This window comes from Pogoniulus pusillus, chromosome 15 (assembly GCF_015220805.1).
Source record: "Pogoniulus pusillus isolate bPogPus1 chromosome 15, bPogPus1.pri, whole genome shotgun sequence".
Classification (NCBI taxonomy): Eukaryota; Metazoa; Chordata; class Aves; order Piciformes; family Lybiidae; genus Pogoniulus; species Pogoniulus pusillus.
The window spans coordinates 26,263,122-26,282,381 of NC_087278.1; the positions used below are offsets into that span (position 1 = coordinate 26,263,122).

The following is a 19,260-nucleotide window of genomic DNA, read 5'->3' on the forward strand; positions in this document are numbered from 1 at the left end:
GGGGGAGGGGGGAAATAAGAAGCACAGAAATTAGCTGGTTAATAGCTGCAGGACAGGACTTATCCTCTCTCCCCAAACCAGGACAAACGTAGTAACAAATAGAATCTCTGATTTCTGCAACATCAAAACCGCCTCAAGTCCTGATGCAGATACTGACAGAGCCAGACTGTCAGTGAACCTTTAATCCAAGCTGCAAGGACACGGCAGAAAAGACAACCGGGGTGGGGGGAAAGTGACCTTCCTGAGCTGGTATACAAAAGACAGCTCTAGGGAAGAAAGGAAGGAAGGAACTAGGTGATGACAGGACACTGGAGTCAGGAAGCATCCTGGCTTGATCCATGGTTGTGTCACTGGGCCGGGTTACTCTGAAGCCTTAGGCAAAGATATTTAGAGCCTGACAGCAGCTGCTTAAACGCTCAGCTGCCCAGACACAGCATCAATTAAAATTAGAAAGGGACCGTTTCAGCGGAGGAGCATTTGTAGCTGCTTAGCAGGGCGTTAAAGTGCGAGGTCAAACTGTCAAGCTATCCTGCGCACCAAATGCAGTAATAAATTAGATCTGTGTAGGCTTCTTCATTCCAGAGGACCTCAGGACTATGAGTGGGAAATCTGCTGTCAACCCCTACAGCGAGGTCAGCACAGTCATTTAAGCAGCACACAGGGCACCAGTGCAGCCCAGCATATTTAAAGGTGGTGAAAAGCCTTGTGAATTTGAAGCAGTTTAAAGAGCAGAATTTGTCTACAGTACAAGAGGTAATATTCTCCTCGTGCAGGGATTTTGTTTATCAAACCTGTCAAAACCTGACTTTGCAGCAGAGACAGAAGCTGCTGCACAGGCCTCCAAGAATGCAAACGCCACGGCAGCAGGATGCAGCATCACAAAACAACTCTCCTCTCCTGGGGGCTGCTGTGCAGTGCTGTCAGCACTTGTCCTCACTGACACGTGGAGAACAACTACCACTGCATCATACATTCACCAGGCATCGTGCTGCTGCATGTGGGCCAGCAAACGGCCTCAGCATTCCAGCACAAGCTCTGTGCTTTCTGGAACTTACTTCTAATGTTACTTCTTTTATTCCTTAGATTTACCTACCCACTTTTCTCAGCAAACTAGGCTGCACTCAGCTAGGATAAAGCCACAACCTGCTTTCTAATGAAAAACACTAAAGCATTTTGCTTAGCTTAACTTTGGTCTAAGATGCATGCAGCGGTAAAATAAACTTCAGTTTCCCGAGGCCCAGGCACTGTTAAGATCTCAGTGTTGGCACAGCAGAGCAATGCTAAGTGTGCAGCTGCACTCTTATCCTGCATCTGCCTTCTCAAGAATGTGTTTTAATTTACAGTTATTGAACTAGGAGCATATCTTGAAATTCAAAGGACAGCTCATCTCTGAGGTGACCCTGACCAAATGAGAGCTCACATACTCAGTAAAGGGGGTGGGGGATGAGAATCAGAGGAAATGTAGAAGAGATACAGTTGATATATGCAAAGGAGATATAGGAAAGGCTGCATCTGGAATAATGTACTCAGTTCTGGGCCAATCAGTTCAAGAAGGACCTCAGGAAACTGCCTGAAAGAGTCCAGCACAGAGCCACAAAGATGATGAGGGGAGTCAAACATCTGTGGGAGCTGAGGTTCTTTAGCTTAGGGAAGAGGAGCCTGAGGGGTGACCTCATTCATGTTTATCAAGATGTGAAGGGCAGTGTTGGGAGGACAGAGCCAGCCTCTTCTGAGGGATGTCAAATGACAGGACAAGGGAGCAGAGGAGGCTCCATGTGAACAAAAAGGAAAAACTTTTCACTGTGAGGGTGACAGAGCCCTGGAGCAGGCTGCCCAGAGAGGTTGTGGAATCTCCTCCACTAGAAGCACTCTCTTTCGAGGTCCCTTCCAACCCCTAACATTCTGTGATAAATACCAGTAGGTTTTTTTATTCAAGATATACCAAAGCTCCTTGCAACACAGCTAGTTATACAAAGGCAAGGCTGTGACAAACCACAGAGAGAGGCAGCAGTCATCTACTCCTGCTTTAAACAGTCGTGGACACTGTTACATACATTTTGTCTTTAGTTCTTATCGAGAAGCTTTGGACCCTCAAAAATAAGTATTTAGGGGTTATTAAATGCTTCAGAAGTCCGAGTTGCAAACAGCCTTTGATATTGCTTAAGATGAACTGCTGGCCTTGAAGAAAGGCTTATATCCTGCTATGGTCAAAGATGTTGGAAGCATACATGTGCTTCCATATGTATGGAAACTGTGAAATTCTTGTCCTTCAGAGAGTCTGAGAAACAAAATAACAAGATCAGGGCTGCCAGGGTGATTTGAGGGAGCTAAAGGAAAGCAGAAGAGTCAGATGAAAACCACCACGTAGGTTGTCCCTTTGCCTAAACTGCCAAGAAATCCACCTGCTTTACAGACACAGGAGGAAACCCAGGCTGAACACCAGGCTTTCTCTGTGAAAAGCCACCACACCTGCCAGAGTCCACAGAAGCTTCTTGCCTCCCCCAGAAAAGCACTGAAAACTCAGGACATGGCACAGACATCAGAGTCTGTGTGCCACTGTTTAGCCAGATGTGTTCAACAGATGCATTTTCCAGAAGATTCTATCTGTGAGTTTTCTACAGACATTGTGCAAGACAGACACAGTTCCAGTACCATAATGGAGCTGGGGGGGTGTGGGGGGTGTGTGTGCAAAAGCCTAAGGATTAAGTGGCCCTGCTGCATGGTGAGATTCCAGCTGCTCTGAGGTGAATGAAAAGCAACTGCTTAGCATAATCGGGGAGAAAGGTGCATTTGTTATCTTGCACAGGACTTTCCTTCTAACATTTAAATCACTGATCTATTGCTACTGCCGAGACTGCAGGGGCAGTTCAGGAACTCTGTCCTGAGCCTCTTTGTCCAAACAAACTGCCTGGTTCATACACAAATCATACAAGTTGCCCATAAGCAACTATGAAACATATGGTTCCTTCTTCTGTGCACAAAAAGCACATTCTTTTCTCTCTTTCAAGGCAACGGGCTCCTGGGCTTTGAAACTACTAGGCAAGTACCATTCTATCATCTAGGCAGCAGCAGCATAGCCAACCTGCTGCAGGACATAAGTGCAATGACACACTTCCCTCCTTTCCACATCTGAAGGAACCTGTCCACAGATAAATGCACTGAGAGCCCCTTCAAAGCTAAAATGCTGTGACTTGCCATAAGCATTCAGCTCATTCTTTCCTTTGGGCTGCCCAAAACAGAGGTTGCAAACAGCTTAAGCAAAATTGCAACAACATTAACCAGAAGGTAACTGAAGCCCTAACCTGCAGAGGAATTACTCAGCTTGTTACTAGCTTTCCACATCACTGCTGGGCTTTCAGGCTGTTTCTCTGCATCCACTCTCTGCCTGTCTCTACCTTGTGCACATTCTGTCTTGCCAGGGTATGCACTGTGGATTTAAGGTTGAATTTCATATTTAATTAATTATCCCAACCTGGCAGTGGGTTTTTTTTTCCTCTAAAGGTAAAAATGTCAAAGATGGACTTCATTAATGATTTGTATCCTCATGCCATGTCACTGTGTCATGTTATCTTCATCATGTGAGTTACATGCCTTCAGCTTTTTTGAATGTCAGGTTGGGGTTGAAGGGTTAGAAGAATGGCATAACTTGCTCCAGGATTAAACTGGGTTTACTTTTGTGTGTGTGCGTAAAACAGAATCAGGCATTACTTGTAAGACAATTTTCAACCAAGAGTGTTACACTTTAAAGGTGATGGTGCTATCTGGAGATAATACTACATAGTAAACTTAAATTTGCTTCTAGGTTTCCATTACCAGCAAAATATGTTTCACAGGACTTAAAAAACCCTTCTTATGTTTACCCTCTTTACCTCCCACAGCATAACTCTTTGCTAGGCAAATTGTCAACATAGCAGCTCTCATACTGTGGGAACTGTTACCTATGCTAAATGCTCACAAAAAAAGCTCAGTTTTTCATCTTGGGATTTTAAGCTGGCTCAAATTCTGGCTTTAGACTGTAAATCATAGAATCATAGAATCAACCAGGTTGGAAGAGACCTCCAAGATCATCCAGTCCAACCTAGCACTCAGCCCTGACCAATCAACCAGACCATGGCACTAAGTGCCTCATCCAGGCTTTTCTTGAAGACTCCCAGGGACGGTGCCTCCACCACCTCCCTGGGCAGCCCATTCCAATGCCAATCACTCTCTCTGTGAAGAACTTCTTCCTAATATCCAGCCTAGACCTACCCTGGCACAACTTGAGACTGTGTCCCCTTGTTCTATTGCTGGTTGCCTGGGAGAAGAGGCCACCCCCCACCTGGCTACAATGCCCCTTCAGGTAGTTGTAGACAGTAATAAGATCACCTCTGAGCCTCCTCTTCTCCAGGCTAAACACCCCCAGCTCCCTCAGCCTCTCCTCATAGGATTTGTGTTCCAGGCCCCTCACCAGCTTTGCTGCCCTTCTCTGGACATGTTCCAGCACCTCAACATCTTTCTTGAATTGAGGGGCCCAGAACTGGACACAGCACTCAAGGTGTGGCCTGACCAGTGCTGAGTACAGGGCAAGAATAACATCCCTTGTCCTACTGGCCACACTGTTCCTGATGCAGGCCAGGATGCCATTGGCTCTCTTGGCCACCTGGGCACACTGCTGGCTCATCTTCAGCTACTACCTATCAGTACCCCCAGGTCCCTTTCCTCCTGGCTGCTCTCCAGCCACTCAGTCCCCAGCCTATAGCGCTGCTTGGGGTTGCAAAGATGTAACAAAAGTATTTCTATTAATATTAGGTTCCTGAAACTACATTATTTTCATTATCCAAGCTTCATTTCCTTCATTCCTAAAATCTTAATGAACAGTCAGAGTCTTATGGGCAGATTGAAAAAAAAAAAGAGCAGCTTCCATTCATCTAGCATAACAGAGAAAACATCAACATAAAGGACCAAGCCATCCTCATTTTTGAGCAACCATTACCAGGGGATTTGCCAACACTGTTAACTAAAACCACCTGGCATAACGGGGTGAATTCCCTTGAAGATGAAGTTTCAAATAACCTTTGAAAGGATTTTGTTAGGTGGTTTTTAAAAGACATGTAGGAAAAAAACAGCTACCTAAAGGCCCCTTTGGCTCATTTTCCTTCTTTAAAACAATGATAATCAATGAAGATGTTCTAGTTCATAGTCATGTAAATGAAAGAAGCACCTTGCAAATGACAAATAAGCACACAAAGCAAGAGATTAAAGACTCCCAATTGAATATGGGGCTAATTTAACAAAGCATCCATCCAGCAATTCACTGATTAGTTTCATCATTCATCGAAGTAGAAATAAATCATTGTCATCAGTTAAAAGAACATTACATAGTACTAACAAAATATAATTTATGTGAGATAATACTACTCTAATTCACTCTGATTTCATTGTGAGGTTGTTAATGCATTAAATTCTGCCCACTCCCTGCCAAAGGCTTTAATCAGCAACTATGTTCTTACTGGGAAAACAGGAAAAATTACAGTATTCAGCCTCAGATTTAATGCTGAAGATGTCAAAAAAAGTTGAAAGCACTCAGAATATAAATGAGAATACAGTGATTTTTTAAAAATAAGCATTTGAAATTTGCAAGAGATGCTGTGATTTCACTGTCCCTTTTGAAAAGGGTGTTGTTCTATCAATTTTCCTAAGGAGCCAGGAGTTAACAAGAAGCCAAACTGAGCTCTTCATAGAGCATTTTCTTGCACCATCGCCTAAGGATGCAGTTGATACTTTAAAGGATAGGTCTCTGTCTGTCAGCCACAGGAGAAGTGGCCTTGTTTTTTCAGTCAGACATGCTGTGGGAGCAAATGTGCCTTTTTTATTGTTTACAAATTATCTTCAGTCCCATAGGCCTTTTGTTCCAACTACAGAGCTGCCAAGACATGACACCGTGGTTGGTTGAAAGCAACCAACTCCAAGTAACAATGATCTCAGAGGTGGTATCTTCTTTAAAGGGAAATGTAGAGGGTGGCTGTGGTTGCCTGCATTCCATTCACTCCTCTCTGTCAAACAGCTCCAGTTCTGCCTAGAGCCTAGCACAGGAGCCTAGAGCAAGAAGCAACTATTGACAGCAAGGTAAGGAACATCAAAGAGGTCACGGAAGCACACAATACATCCAGTTAGAAGAAACCTCAAAGATTATCCAGTCCAACCCTTGACCCACCACTAAAGGGTCAACACTAAACCCTACACTAAACACACTCTATATCAACACTAAACCACACCTAACTGCCAGATCCACAGGCTGCTTAAATACCTCCAGAGATGGCAATTCCACCACAGCCTTGGACAGATCATTCCAGTGTTTGATAACGCTCTCTCTGAAGAAGTATTTCCTAACAGACAGCCTGAACCTCCCCTGGTGCAACTTGGAATCATTTCCTCTAACCCTGTTGGTTGACACCAAGGAGAAAAGGCTGCCCCCTCTTAACTGCAAACACCCCTTAGGTAGTTGTAGAGAGAATGAGGGCTTCCCTCAGCTTCCTCTTCTCCCGATTGAACCTCAGCTCCTTCAGATGCTCCTCCTAGGCCATGTGCTCCAGACCCTCCACAAGCCTCGTTGTCCTTCTCTGGACACGCTCCAGAAGCTGCTAAATCTATGTGTTAGCTGTAACTCACACAAAACTCTCTACATTCAACTACACAGAAGCGCTGCCAACTAACAAAGTCTGAACTGAAGCTCACTGCTTGCACAAAAGTGGTCCAGATGGGGCACACTTCTCTCTAGTACCATAGAAGCATGATTCAGCAGTGTCTTTATCCAGGACTGAAGTGGAATTAAACATTTAAGCTCATGCAAATTCTGTGCCTGAAGTACATATTTGTGAAGAGCACAATTGTTTTTTTCAGGAGATTAATATCTCATGAAATACTTAAGAGGAGGATGCAGGACTACAGAAGACCACTTAGGAGACTCAACGCACCTCTCAGCAGCTGCAGGAAACCCTCTTATAACCAAAATGATACATGGGCTATTAACTGCAAAGGAACCACACACAAGAGAGAGAACCCTTTGCAACATCCCTGCATAGTCACAAAAGACATGGAGTGACAGCAACTAGCTGGGGCAGTCTCTTTTAGTTCAAGCTGATCTTCAAAACTCTGCTCTCTTGTAGCTTTACACTCAGCATGAAGTCACTGCAAGGGAGTACTTGCCATGAATTAAATGAACATTTCAAGTTGCTACTGTGGCATTTGATTCAATAGAAACAACTTTTGCATAGCCAGGACAGCACAGTGTGGAGATGATGAAAAAGAAGGAAGTCTAAAAAAAAACTGTCTACAACTACCTGAAGGGAGGCTGTAGCCAGGTGGGGGTTGATCTCTTCTCCCAGACAACCAGCAACAGAACAAGGGGACACAGTCTCAAGTTGTGCCGGGGGAGGTACAGGCTGGATGTTAGGAGGAAGTTGTTGGCAGAGAGAGTGATTGGCATTGGAATGGGCTGCCCAGGGAGGTGGTGGAGTCACCGTCCTTGGAGGTGTTCAAGAAAAGCCTGGCTGAGGCACTTAGTGCCATGGTCTGGTTGATTGGATAGGGCTGGGTGCTAGGTTGGACTGGATGATCTTGGAGGTCTCTTCCAACCTGGTTGATTCTATGATTCTAAAAACCAAACAAATCCCATTTGGAGACTGTAATGCTTTAGTCTAGGGAATGAGACTATCGATGGTATATTATAAAGAGTATTTTTAACAGTGAATGCTCTGGGAACATGAAGGATAGGTGGAAAATTCCAAACTTATAGAAGATTCCTGGATCCAGACTTTACAACCTACAACACACTAGGATGCCACACTTTAGATTAAAAACTATAGAAAAGGAAATATTTCATTATTTTATTAAAACAAGAAATTCAGCCTACTAGGGGTGGGGGAGGGTGTTAGTAACTTCCAACATTTACACAACTGAGGGGCCTCAGGCAGCAGCTGAGCTTCTTTCCAACTAGCTGCATTGAGGTGTTCCATGGAGCACCCCAATCCCATGTAAACAATACAAAAATGGAAACAGAATGCAGAAATTCCTTGAGAGACAGCTTGCCCAGGATTTATAAATAGCTGCTGTTGCTGGCTTCCATGTCCTTCTCAGACACTTCAATAACTCACTTGAATTTTGACTTTTTAATCCTGTGTGGTACAAAAGACAAAGTCTGATTCACTGCTCCAATCACCACTTTGCCAGCAGCCACAGAAACACACAGCAAATCCTTCCTTTCACCTGACTACCTGATGCCACCAGGTGCCACAATGAACTTAGAGGAAAGCACTATGCACTGCTTGGGATTTTTAGCCCTGCTCTGCTTTGCCAGGGCCTGCAGAGGAAGGTGCATGACAACCTCCTGTTTAGATTTCAACTTTGCATTGTACAGCTGCATTGCTACATTGTACAGCATTTATGCACCAGGCAGCAGTGCATCTCCCACTTCACTGTGTCTTGGGTTTAAATGCAGGTTCCCAGAGACTCTTATAAATTTAGTAGACCCAAGGACAATTTATAGAATTTATAGAGTGCCCTCCCCTCTTCCCCCTCCTTTCCCCAAAAGACAGGGAGAGAGATAAAGGTAGGGACACCCAAATAAATCAATCTCACTCGATTTGGAAGTTAAAAAGGAAAAGTTTAACAATAACTTAGAAAAGGTATTGGAGGTAGGGGAGTTTACAAAGGATAAGGAAGGGAAAACAGCAAAATACAAAACAGGGATGGATACAGCCCGAGTAGTGTGATGGTGTCTCTGCCTCGTGGCTGCCACGGGGTGTGCTGGTATGCAGTGTGAGTGTGTGGTCAAGAGTGAACGCAGGAAAAGAGAGTGAGACAGGAAACTCCTCTGTCTTTTATACCACAGGAAGTGGGGGGAGTGGGCTAACCATCACCTGGAGTGTGGCCCACCCCTGGGCAGGGGCCAAGATCCCTAGGGTCAGGTTCAGGGTCACTCCCCCAGGAGTGTTAACCCTATACACACTGGCACTCAGTGGCAGAAAGACACCCAGAGACACCAGGTGTATACCTGCACTGTACTGAGCACTTAACAGCAACCCCCTTATCTTTTGGGCTTTGAGAGCTAACCTCCAGATGCTGCTTTTGAACAGTTTGCCCCTTCTCCACTTCTCCCCTCTTCCAGTCTTAATCTGCCCCAAGTCTGAGCAGAAGAGACAGAAGTGAGCACATCAAACTGCGTACACCAGGGTGGCACCACCACAATGCTCTAAGTACACAAAAAGTGCACCAGAGTGTTTCTGAATTTTGACAGACACTTCGTGGAAAGAAGGTGTGCTGCTCTGAAGCTAATGGGAATATTTTAATGAGAGAAATTAGGTTATTGGCTGTGAAAAGAAAACAGTATGATGTCTATTCCACTCATAGGTTTGCTAAGACGTATGAAAACAAGGACACAAAACAGATAAGGCAGTCAGTGTCTCTCCCTGGCTTCTGCCCTATTAACTGCTTCCAGCTGGATCTGTGTAACCCAGCTAATCATTCTGCTTCTAAACCCCCTTGCTGATCCTCCCAACTCACCTTGCAAGTAAGAGAGAGATCCTGAGATAAGAGAGAGGGTGGGAGGGAGTGGAAAGAAGTTGGAAGGGTGGTTGGGAGCCCCTCTTGGGCATGCTGATTGCTGGGAGGGGCACTGTGTTTCTGCATTACCTTTAATTTGTTTATAACTGTATATAGTTGGAAATAATTATAATATATGGTGAATATCTGCTTGTATATTGTGCTAAGATGCGAATATAAAGCTTCATCCCTTAACTTCCAGACAGCTGAGTCTAGCCTGGGTGAATTTCACTGTGTGGGGAGGAGGGTAACTCCCAGAACCACTACCCAAGGTAAGCACAAATCATCACAGGACACAGAGCTGCTGGAGCAGGCCCAGAGGAGGGTCACAAAGGCGATGCAAAGCTGGAACACTTCTGAGGATAGGCTGAGGGAGCTGGGGTTGTTCAGCATTGAGAGGACCCCAAGGGAGCTTCAGAGCTGCCTTCTAGTACCTGAAGGGATCCTATAAGCAGGCTGGAGAGGGATATTTCATAGGGGTGTCTAGCAACAGAATAAGGGAGAATGGTTTTATGCTGAGGGACAGTAGATTTAGATTGGATTTCAGGAAGAATTTCTTCAGTATGAGGGTGGTGAACAGGCTGCCCAGGGAGGCTGTGGATGCCTCCTCCCCGGAGTGTTCAAGGCCAGGCTGAATGAGGCCTTGGCAGCTCAGATCAGTTGAGAGGAGTGCCTGCTCATGCTGGGGAAGTTGGAGCACATGCTCTCCAAGGGCCTTTCCAACCTGAGCCATTTGAACTGGCTGAATTGCAGAGCTCAGAGAGTGGTGGTGAATGGTGCCACAGCCAGTTGGCAGCTGTCACTAGTGGTGTTCCCCAGGGATCAGTGCTGGGCCCAGTCCTGTTCAATATCTTTATTGATGACCTGGGCAAGGGCATTGAGTCCAGCATCAGTAAGTTTGCAGATGACACCAAGCTAGGAGCAGGTGTTGATCTGTTGGAAGGTAGGAGAGCCCTGCAGAGGGACCTGGCCAGGCTGGATGGGTGGGCAGAGGCCAATGGGATGACATTTAACAAGGTCAAGTGCAGGGTTCTGCACTTTGGCCACAACAACCCCAAGCAGCACTACAGGCTGGGGACTGAGTGGCTGAGAGCAGCCAGGAGGAAAGGGACCTGGGGGTACTGATAGATAGTAGCTGAAAGCTGAGCCAGCAGTGTGCCCAGGTGGCCAAGAGAGCCAATGGCATCCTGGCCTGCATCAGGAGCAGTGTGGCCAGTAGGACAAGGGAGGTTATTCTGCCCCTGTACTCAGCACTGGTCAGGCCACACCTTGAGTACTGCGTCCAGTTCTGGGCTCCTCAATTCAAGAGAGATGTTGAGGTGCTGGAAGGTGTCCAGAGAAGGGCAACAAAGCTGGTGAGGGGCCTGGAGCACAAACCCTATGAGGAGAAGTTGAGGGAGCTGGGCCTGTTTAGCCTGGAGAAGAGGAGGCTCAGGGGTGATCTTATTACTGTCTACAACTACCTGAAGGGACATTGTAGCCAGGTGGGGGGTGGCCTCTTCTCCCAGGCAACCAGCAATAGAACAAGGGGACAGAGTCTCAAGTTGTGCCAGGGTAGGTCTAGGCTGGATATTTGGAAGAAGTTCTTCAGAGAGAGAGTGATTGGCATTGGAATGGGCTGCCCAGGGAGGTGGTGGAGGCACTGTCCCTGGGGGTGTTCAAGAAAAGCCTGGATGAGGCACTTAGTGCCATGGTCTGGTTGATTGGTTAGGGCTGGGTGCTAGGTTGGACTGGATGTTCTTGGAGGTCTCTTCCAACCTGGTTGATTCTATGATTCTATGGTATCTTTAGAGGTGAAAGCTACTTTTACAATGTCATGCATGTCTATTAAACAAGATTAGTTGTTATTTGATGAGAGTTTAAGGAGGTATTCTGCAGGCCTGGGAAAATGCAGTATAAACTTCTTCATTAATCTCCTGCATGGTAGCATAAAACTTCCCACCTGAGGAAGTTACTGTACAGAGGCACGCATTTTAATTTCTACACACTGAAGTTTTTGTGGAACTAAGTAGCTACTACATTTCAGTTAGAGAAATGTAGCCAGAAAACAAATATGATTGGCAGTGAAGAGGTCCTCCAACTCCAGCTGTGCCTTGCTCCACAGCAGTTTCAGGAAGCAAGAACAGCAACAAGCTGAAATCAAAACAGAGTAATCAAAACTGCAGAGTATCTGCTTACTTATGCCTGGTGTAGGAATAAGTGGACAGGGTGCTTTCATGTTGAATTATTCTCTTGTGAGAGTGTGCAACTGTGGTAAATAGTCCTATAGGACATAAAATGGGCTTAAGCATGTCCTGTCTTATTTACCTGCCTGTCTGCATTGCAGCCAGAGGCAGGAAAACGGCACAAAAGAAACCCAGACAAGCCAGTCTGGTTTAGTCTGGTTGCCTGAGAGGGGTTTCATGGGGACCATGCCCCTGTTGTGTGCCAGGCACATGCACCCCCCATTTTTGGAAGACAACAGCCTGTGGGTCCTTCCATTTTTGGGTCTACTTGGGTGATTGCCAGAGGTGACTGGGTGGCCAATGAGACCATCAGCCTCAGCCATTACCCTATAAATGGGGGTGAACAGGTGAATAAGGAGCTTGCCTGCTCGTTGGTTCCTCGCTCACCTGCTGCTCGCCCACCTGTAGCCTCAGCCGCCTCAGCCAGAGGCTGATTCCACTTCGCAGCCCAGGTGGAATTTGCCACAGGACTTCTGTTGAATATTTTCCTGCCTATGTTTTGGGCCACAGACATCAGGACCAGTGAGTATTCTTAACTCTTTGTTCTAGTTGCTAAAGGACTTTTATCAGCCTCACAAGCGGTGAATGAAGCTGCCAGACTCTCCATCAAAGACAGTGCTGAAACCTTTCAACATTCCATCGCACAGAGACAGTCTGTAGAACAGTTCTGCTAACAGCATCCAAGAACTTGTGTGGAGAGTTGTAAGTAAGTTTGGGGGGATTATTTTGTGTATATTAATAAAATATTTAATAACCTTTGAATCTGCCTCATTGCATTTCAGCCCAAACTCAGACTACATCTAGCCCCCTTCATAACAGACACACAGAAAAGACAGGAAAATATTTGGACATTTGGAAGGACCAACTACTGCTCAGTAAGGGGTACAACTCACTTATTTTCCCCAGCTTTACAAAGGACTTCTCAACATAGTTTCATATATGTGCAAGGTTATTGCCAGGACCAATACACAACCAAATGCACACTTCCTAGCATTTTGAGATCAATCCTAACCCTGCTGAACTGATGCAGGATGTTTGTCACACGGGCAGAATACAGATCATTGTGAAAAGCAGCAATAAGCTGCATCAAACATGGGTGGAGGTAGGGAAGATATTATGTAGGAGCATTCTGAAGATGGTTATCACAAGACCCACTTGAATGTACATGGTTGGTTTACTAAAAAACTCATCTAGCCATAGAAACACAAAGCTCTCTAAAATCCTACTGGTAGCACACAGAATATGTAATAAATAAGGTTACTTTCAGCTCACAAAAAATATGAAGGGCTTCCAATTTTACTTGTACAAAAGACAATAGCACTTCACAGTATCACAGTAACATCAGGGTTGGAAGAGACCTCACAGATCATCAAGTCCAACCCTTTACCACAGAGCTCAAGGCCAGACCATGGCACCAAGTGCCACGTCCAATCCTGCCTTGAACAGCTCCAGGGACGGCGACTCCACCACCTCCCCGGGCAGCCCATTCCAGTGTCCAATGACTCTCTCAGGGAAGAACTTTCTCCTCACCTCCAGCCTAAATCTCCCCTAGTGCAGCCTGAGGCTGTGTCCTCTTGTTCTGGTGCTGGCCACCTGAGAGAAGAGAGCAACCTCCTCCTGGCCACAACCACCCCTCAGGTAGTTGTAGACAGCAATGAGGTCACCCCTGAGCCTCCTCTTCTCCAGGCTAACCAATCCCAGCTCCCTCAGCCTCTCCTCGTAGGGCTGTGCTCAAGGCCTCTCCCCAGCCTCGTCACCCTTCTCTGGACACGCTCAAGCATCTCAGTGTCCCTCCTAAACTGGGGGGCCCAGAACTGAACACAGCACTCAAGGTGTGGTCTAACCAGTGCAGAGTACAGGGGCAGAATGACCTCCCTGCTCCTGCTGACCACACCATTCCTGATGCAGGCCAGGATGCCACTGGCTCTCTTGGCCACCTGGGCACACTGCTGGCTCATGTTCAGGCAGGTATCAATCAGCACCCCCAGATCCCTCTCTGTCTGGCTGCTCTCCAGCCACTCCGACCCCAGCCTGTATCTCTGCATGGGGTTGTTGTGGCCAAAGTGCAGCACCCTGCACTTGGAGCTATTGAACCCCATCCCATTGGACTCTGCCCATCTGTGCAGGTGGTCAAGGTCCTGCTGCAGAGCCCTTCTGCCTTCCAACTCAGTCACATCTGCCCCCAGCTTGGTGTCATCTGCAAACTTGCTGATGACTGACTCCATGCCCTCATCCAGATCATCTATGAAGATGTTAAGGAGGATGGGGCCCAGCACTGAAAAGCAGAGCAGCCCTTCCTGAATTCCTGAGGGCCTTCTGATCCCATTGATATAAGAAGCCTGCAGCAAAATAAATCAATCAACTCATGCAGGCATCAAAATACAGATTTAATTATGATGTGATGGACAGCAAAGTTTAAAACTTGGACTTTATTTTTTAGTCCATCTTAAAAGCACTACCATTCTATTTAGCTAGGATATTAAATAATGAGCTTCTACAAGGAAAATATCCACTAATCAAAAACTTTTCTTGCCTTTGCTTTAAGTCTAAACTGCACAGAGGAATCAATGAGAACTAGTGGTTAAAATGACATCAAAGACAAGCAGCAAAGACTGATCTCTCTAGGAAATACGCAGTTAGAGTTTGAGCAGAGTTTAAACACCAAGATTAGTTTCTTGCAGCATGGAAGCACTGTTGACTTGCAGATTTTTTTTCCTTCTCTATTAATGAGAAAAGCCTCTTCAGAAAACTTCATTTATCTTATATGTTAGGAGGAAATGCCTAACTATTTTAAGATACATTTTAGACTTTGAATACTCCAAATATTACAATACAGATGCAGATTTATTTCCCAATCTTTCTCATGGTAAAACCAAAACAATTACCTCTGATTACAGTTAGTTAAATACAGATAAACAATAAAGGGAACAGCAACAGGAAAAAGTTAACTAGGAAGTATTTTAGGGGCTCTGGCATTTCTAGGTGTTAAGAACAGTTGGCATGTGAGTTGGCTTATGCTGACTAACAACAAAAGAAAAAAAAGCTGACCTGAAAGAGTTGAAAAGCAAATAGCATGCAAAAAAAAAAAAGCACCACAAAGAATTCTAAGGACTGCATGCAAAGCAAGGGTGTAGGCCTTCATTTAGAGTACTTGCTTTCTTCCAGGTAACCAGCAATAGAACAAGGGGGGACAGTCTCAAGTTGTGCCAGGGTAGGTCTAGGCTGGATGTTAGGAAGAAGTTCTTCACAGAGAGAGTGATTGGCATTGGAATGGGCTGCCCAGGGAGGTGGTGGAGGCACCGTCCCTGGGGGTCTTCAAGAAAAGCCTGGCTGAGGCACTTAGTGCCATGGTCTAGTTGATTGGATAGGGCTGGGTGCTAGGTTGGAGTGGATGATCCTGGAGGTCTCTTCCAACCTGGTTGATTCTATGATTCTAAGCCTTTCTGCAGAATATGGACCCAGGGTTAAAAGATCCTGATGAAAGCACAAAGGTGGTTAGCACCATAGCAGGATTTACATATAATGAGTGACTACCAAAAGGAATGTTTATCAAACACAGAAGAGGAATGTGTAGTGCCATGTAATGTCATGACTAAGGCTACGAAAACTGAAGATTAGACATCCAGGGAGGCAAAAGGGAAAAGTTGCTGCAATTACACAATCAGTGAAGCTTCCCAAGGCCATTTATTCTTTTCGGTGATGAAAACAAAACTCCTTCAAGTGTTATTTTCACACAGAAGCATGAGAAAAATTCATTAACTTGTTTGAATAATCATGAACTGATTTGAATAAACAAGGATCAGTACTGTAAGTAATAATCACTTAGAGGAGTAAAATGGGGCAGAGTGTCATTTCATTTTGTGAGAGGGTATTTCCCCCAGAAAGCAAGCAGCAACTTTTGCAAGCCTACACAGACATTTGTTGGGGGCTAGCCCTTTGTGGTGGGTTCCCTCCCCCCAGTTAAAATTTACCAGGCCAGCTCAGATGGCTTAGAAGTAACATAAAGCTATATTTTACCCCAAAGCTAAATTTACAAGCATATCTACACAGTATATTTACATGTACTTACAGTTACATACAGCTTAGAAATAACACAGAAATCAAATCTTCCTCCTCAGTGTGCCCAGGTGGCCAAGAGAGCCAGTGGCATCCTGGCCTGCATCAGGAATGGTGTGGTCAGCAGGAGCAGGGAGGTCATTCTGCCCCTGTACTCTGCACTGGTTAGACCACACCTTGAGTACTGTGTTCAGTTCTGGGCCCCCCAGTTTAGGAAGGACACTGAGATGCTTGAGCGTGTCCAGAGAAGGGCAACGAGGCTGGGGAGAGGCCTTGAGCACAGCCCTACGAGGAGAGGCTGAGGGAGCTGGGATTGGTTAGCCTGGAGAAGAGGAGGCTCAGGGGTGACCTCATTGCTGTCTACAACTACCTGAGGGGTGGTTGTGGCCAGGAGGAGGTTGCTCTCTTCTCTCAGGTGGCCAGCACCAGAACGAGAGGACACAGCCTCAGGCTGTGCCAGGGGAGATTTAGGCTGGAGGTGAGGAGAAAGTTCTTCCCTGAGAGAGTCATTGGACACTGGAATGGGCTGCCTGGGGAGGTGGTGGAGTCGCCGTCCCTGGAGCTGTTCAAGGCAGGACTGGACGTGGCACTTGGTGCCATAGTCTGGCCTTGAGCTCTGTGGTAAAGGGTTGGGCTTGATGATCTGTGAGGTCTCTTCCAACCCTGATGATACTGTGTGATACTGTGTAAAAGCCCAGAAGGAGCCAATGCCACCCTCTCTCTCCCCAGATAAAACCAGCAAAGCTCACATGTTATCTGGTCTGCCAAGCTTATTGGAGCAGATTAGAGAGAGATGCGAAGGAAGAGCAAACAGATCCAGTGCCCAAAGAGCCAACAAGAAAAAAGTTGTTTATATATTGGCTTTTTTCACCTCTCAAAAAAACAAGGGATGATATAGACCTTATCACTGTCATTCTTTCATAACCAATGCCCTGCTCAGATTCTGCACTGAACCTTCCAGTAAAGTACCAACTTCTCTCATTAGAATACTCCAGCAAGCTTTAAACTACTGCTCTTCTACTGAGAGCACAGCAAGACAAGAGGCATAGGTTGCACAGACCAAACCCAGCCTAAACCTGTAAACTCAGTAGTGCAGTTTACAGATCAGAAGTTGAAAAGCTTGATGTGTGCAGTCAAACCGTGCAGAGGTAAGTGCAAGCCTGCTGAACGGTACCACTGACCAAGAGCACTTCACAGAAGGGCACGCCTTTAGGCACGCCTTTGCTCAGGGGCGCGGTACTTCTCTTGGGTTTAGTGCCATTACCTGAAGGGAATCCACTCCCACTTTCCGCCCCAGGCAGGCTCACCCGTAAGAACCGCTCAATATAGGTCGTTTTTCGTGCGCTTCAGCCTGTCTGCACCCGGCAGGTAGCCTTTGAGCGAACTCTGGTAGTCCGGGCCCCGGGCAGCTCCCGGCCGCCAAGCTGCAGGACCCTGGTCAGCTCCGCGCAGGAGCGGCTGCCGTGCCGTGCCGTGCCCCGCCGTGCCCTGCCCCGCGCCCCGCCGCGCCGTGCCCCGCCCCGCCCGTGCCGGCGGCTGCACCCCCGCACTGCTGCCTCCAGAAGCCGCCGAGGGGAACTCCACTTCGATAATGCGAAGGGCTAACCTATGCATAGCCCGGCTCTCACTCGAAGAATTGCTGTAACGAGAAACTGTGTGCCTCTGCAGAACAGCACGTCACACTTCTCCACACCTTGATTATTCTGTTGCTGTGGGCAACCACAAACCTTGCGTGTACTCCTGGCAGCTCGGGTTTGGTACATCTTCTTCATGTCATTCCCAAGCCAGTTTCCTTTCCAGTTTGTCAGAAATAAAACAAAAACCATCTCTGAAAGAGTCAGAATTACACTCAGCGAGTGAAGAGCGTGCTGGACAGGCTGGGTGAACAGCTCTGGGGAAAGGAACCTGGAGGTCCTGGTGAACAAAAAGATGCCCAGGAGCTGGCAATGTGCCCTTGAGGCCAAGAAGGCCAACGGCATATTAGGGTGGATTAGAAGGGGAGTGGTGAGCAGGTCAAGAGAGGTTCTCCTCCCCCTGTACTCTGTCCTGGTGATACCACATCTGGAATATTGTGTCCAGTTCTGGGGCACTCACTTCAAGAATGAGGTCAGGTAACTGCTTGAGAGAGTCCATCACAGAGCCTCAAAGATACTGAAGGCAGTGGAACAGCTCTCTGCTGAGGGAGCTGAGGCTCTTTAGCTTGGAGCAGAGCAGCCTGAGGGATGGCTTCATTCATGTTCATAAAAATGCGAAGGGCAGTGTCAGGAGGATGGATCCAGGCTCTGCTCAGGGATGTCCAACGACAGGACAAGAGGCAATGGGTGCAAGCTGGAGCAGAGGAGGTTCCATGGGAGCATTAGAAAAAAAACTTTTTCACTGTGAGAGTGCCAGAGACCTGGAGCAGGCTGTCCAGGAAGGCTGTGGAGTCTCCTTCTCTGGAGACATTCCAAACCCAGCTGGATGCATTCCTGTGTGACCTATGTAAGGGGCTCTGGAAGGCGAGTTGGAGATCTTTTGAGATCCCTTTGAACTCCTAACATTGCGTGATTCTGTGAAGAGGTTAAGAGAGTCATCTATGTTAGAAACTGCAGTTTTGAGAAGACTAGGTCAAAAGTTTTGAGACTGCAACTCTCTTCTGCCAGCTGAATAAACACCCTGGAAATCAGAGTAGCAATTAAGACCTATAATTTTTAAGCTAAGTATTTACTTTTAAGTTATTGTCAGATCTGACAAATAGTTTAACAGAAAGCTGATAAACTAAAACTAACTTTACTGTTCACTAAAAGCTAATCCCAAATCAAAGGCAAACTATGAATGTCAGGATGACTCAACAGGAAGCTATTAACATAGTAAGGCTGCATTGGCTTGTTGACTATTCCCTGAGTGCTAAGCACTACACACACCAAACTTTCTCTCTGTTGTCAGTTATGCTTGTCCACCGGATTACCACCACCTTTTTGGGGCCATCATATTTGTTAAAGGCTAGGGCAGAGATAGCCCATATTCCTGTTAGAAGTATACTAAATCAGAGGCCTCTTGTGGGGAGGATGGCAAAAACCATCACCTAGGAAAAGTAGTGTCCTTCCTTAGCTGGAGTCAAAGGCCTGTGGACATTGGCAAGAAAAAAGGGAGCATGGAAATAAAGATAAGGGTCCAGTGCAAGACTGGTACTCACTCAGGCTAGCAGAGTATCACAGTATCACCAAGGTTGGAAGAGACCTCACAGATCATCAAGTCCAACCCTTTACCACAGAGCTCAAGGCCAGACCATGGCACCAAGTGCCACGTCCAACCTTGCCTTGAACTGCCCCAGGGACGACGACTCCACCACCTCCCCAGGCAGCCCATTCCAGTGTCCAATGACTCTCTCAGTGAAGAACTTTCTCCTCACCTCGAGCCG

The 19,260-nt window shown here is 46.5% G+C and overlaps 1 protein-coding gene across 1 annotated transcript in view; it reads right to left on the reverse strand.

Annotated features, from left to right (window-relative positions):
• ST8SIA1 (ST8 alpha-N-acetyl-neuraminide alpha-2,8-sialyltransferase 1) overlaps window positions 1-19,260 on the reverse strand; it is a 146,931-nt gene that overhangs the window by 55,393 nt on the left and 72,278 nt on the right. The gene's annotated exons all lie outside the window — the stretch shown is intronic.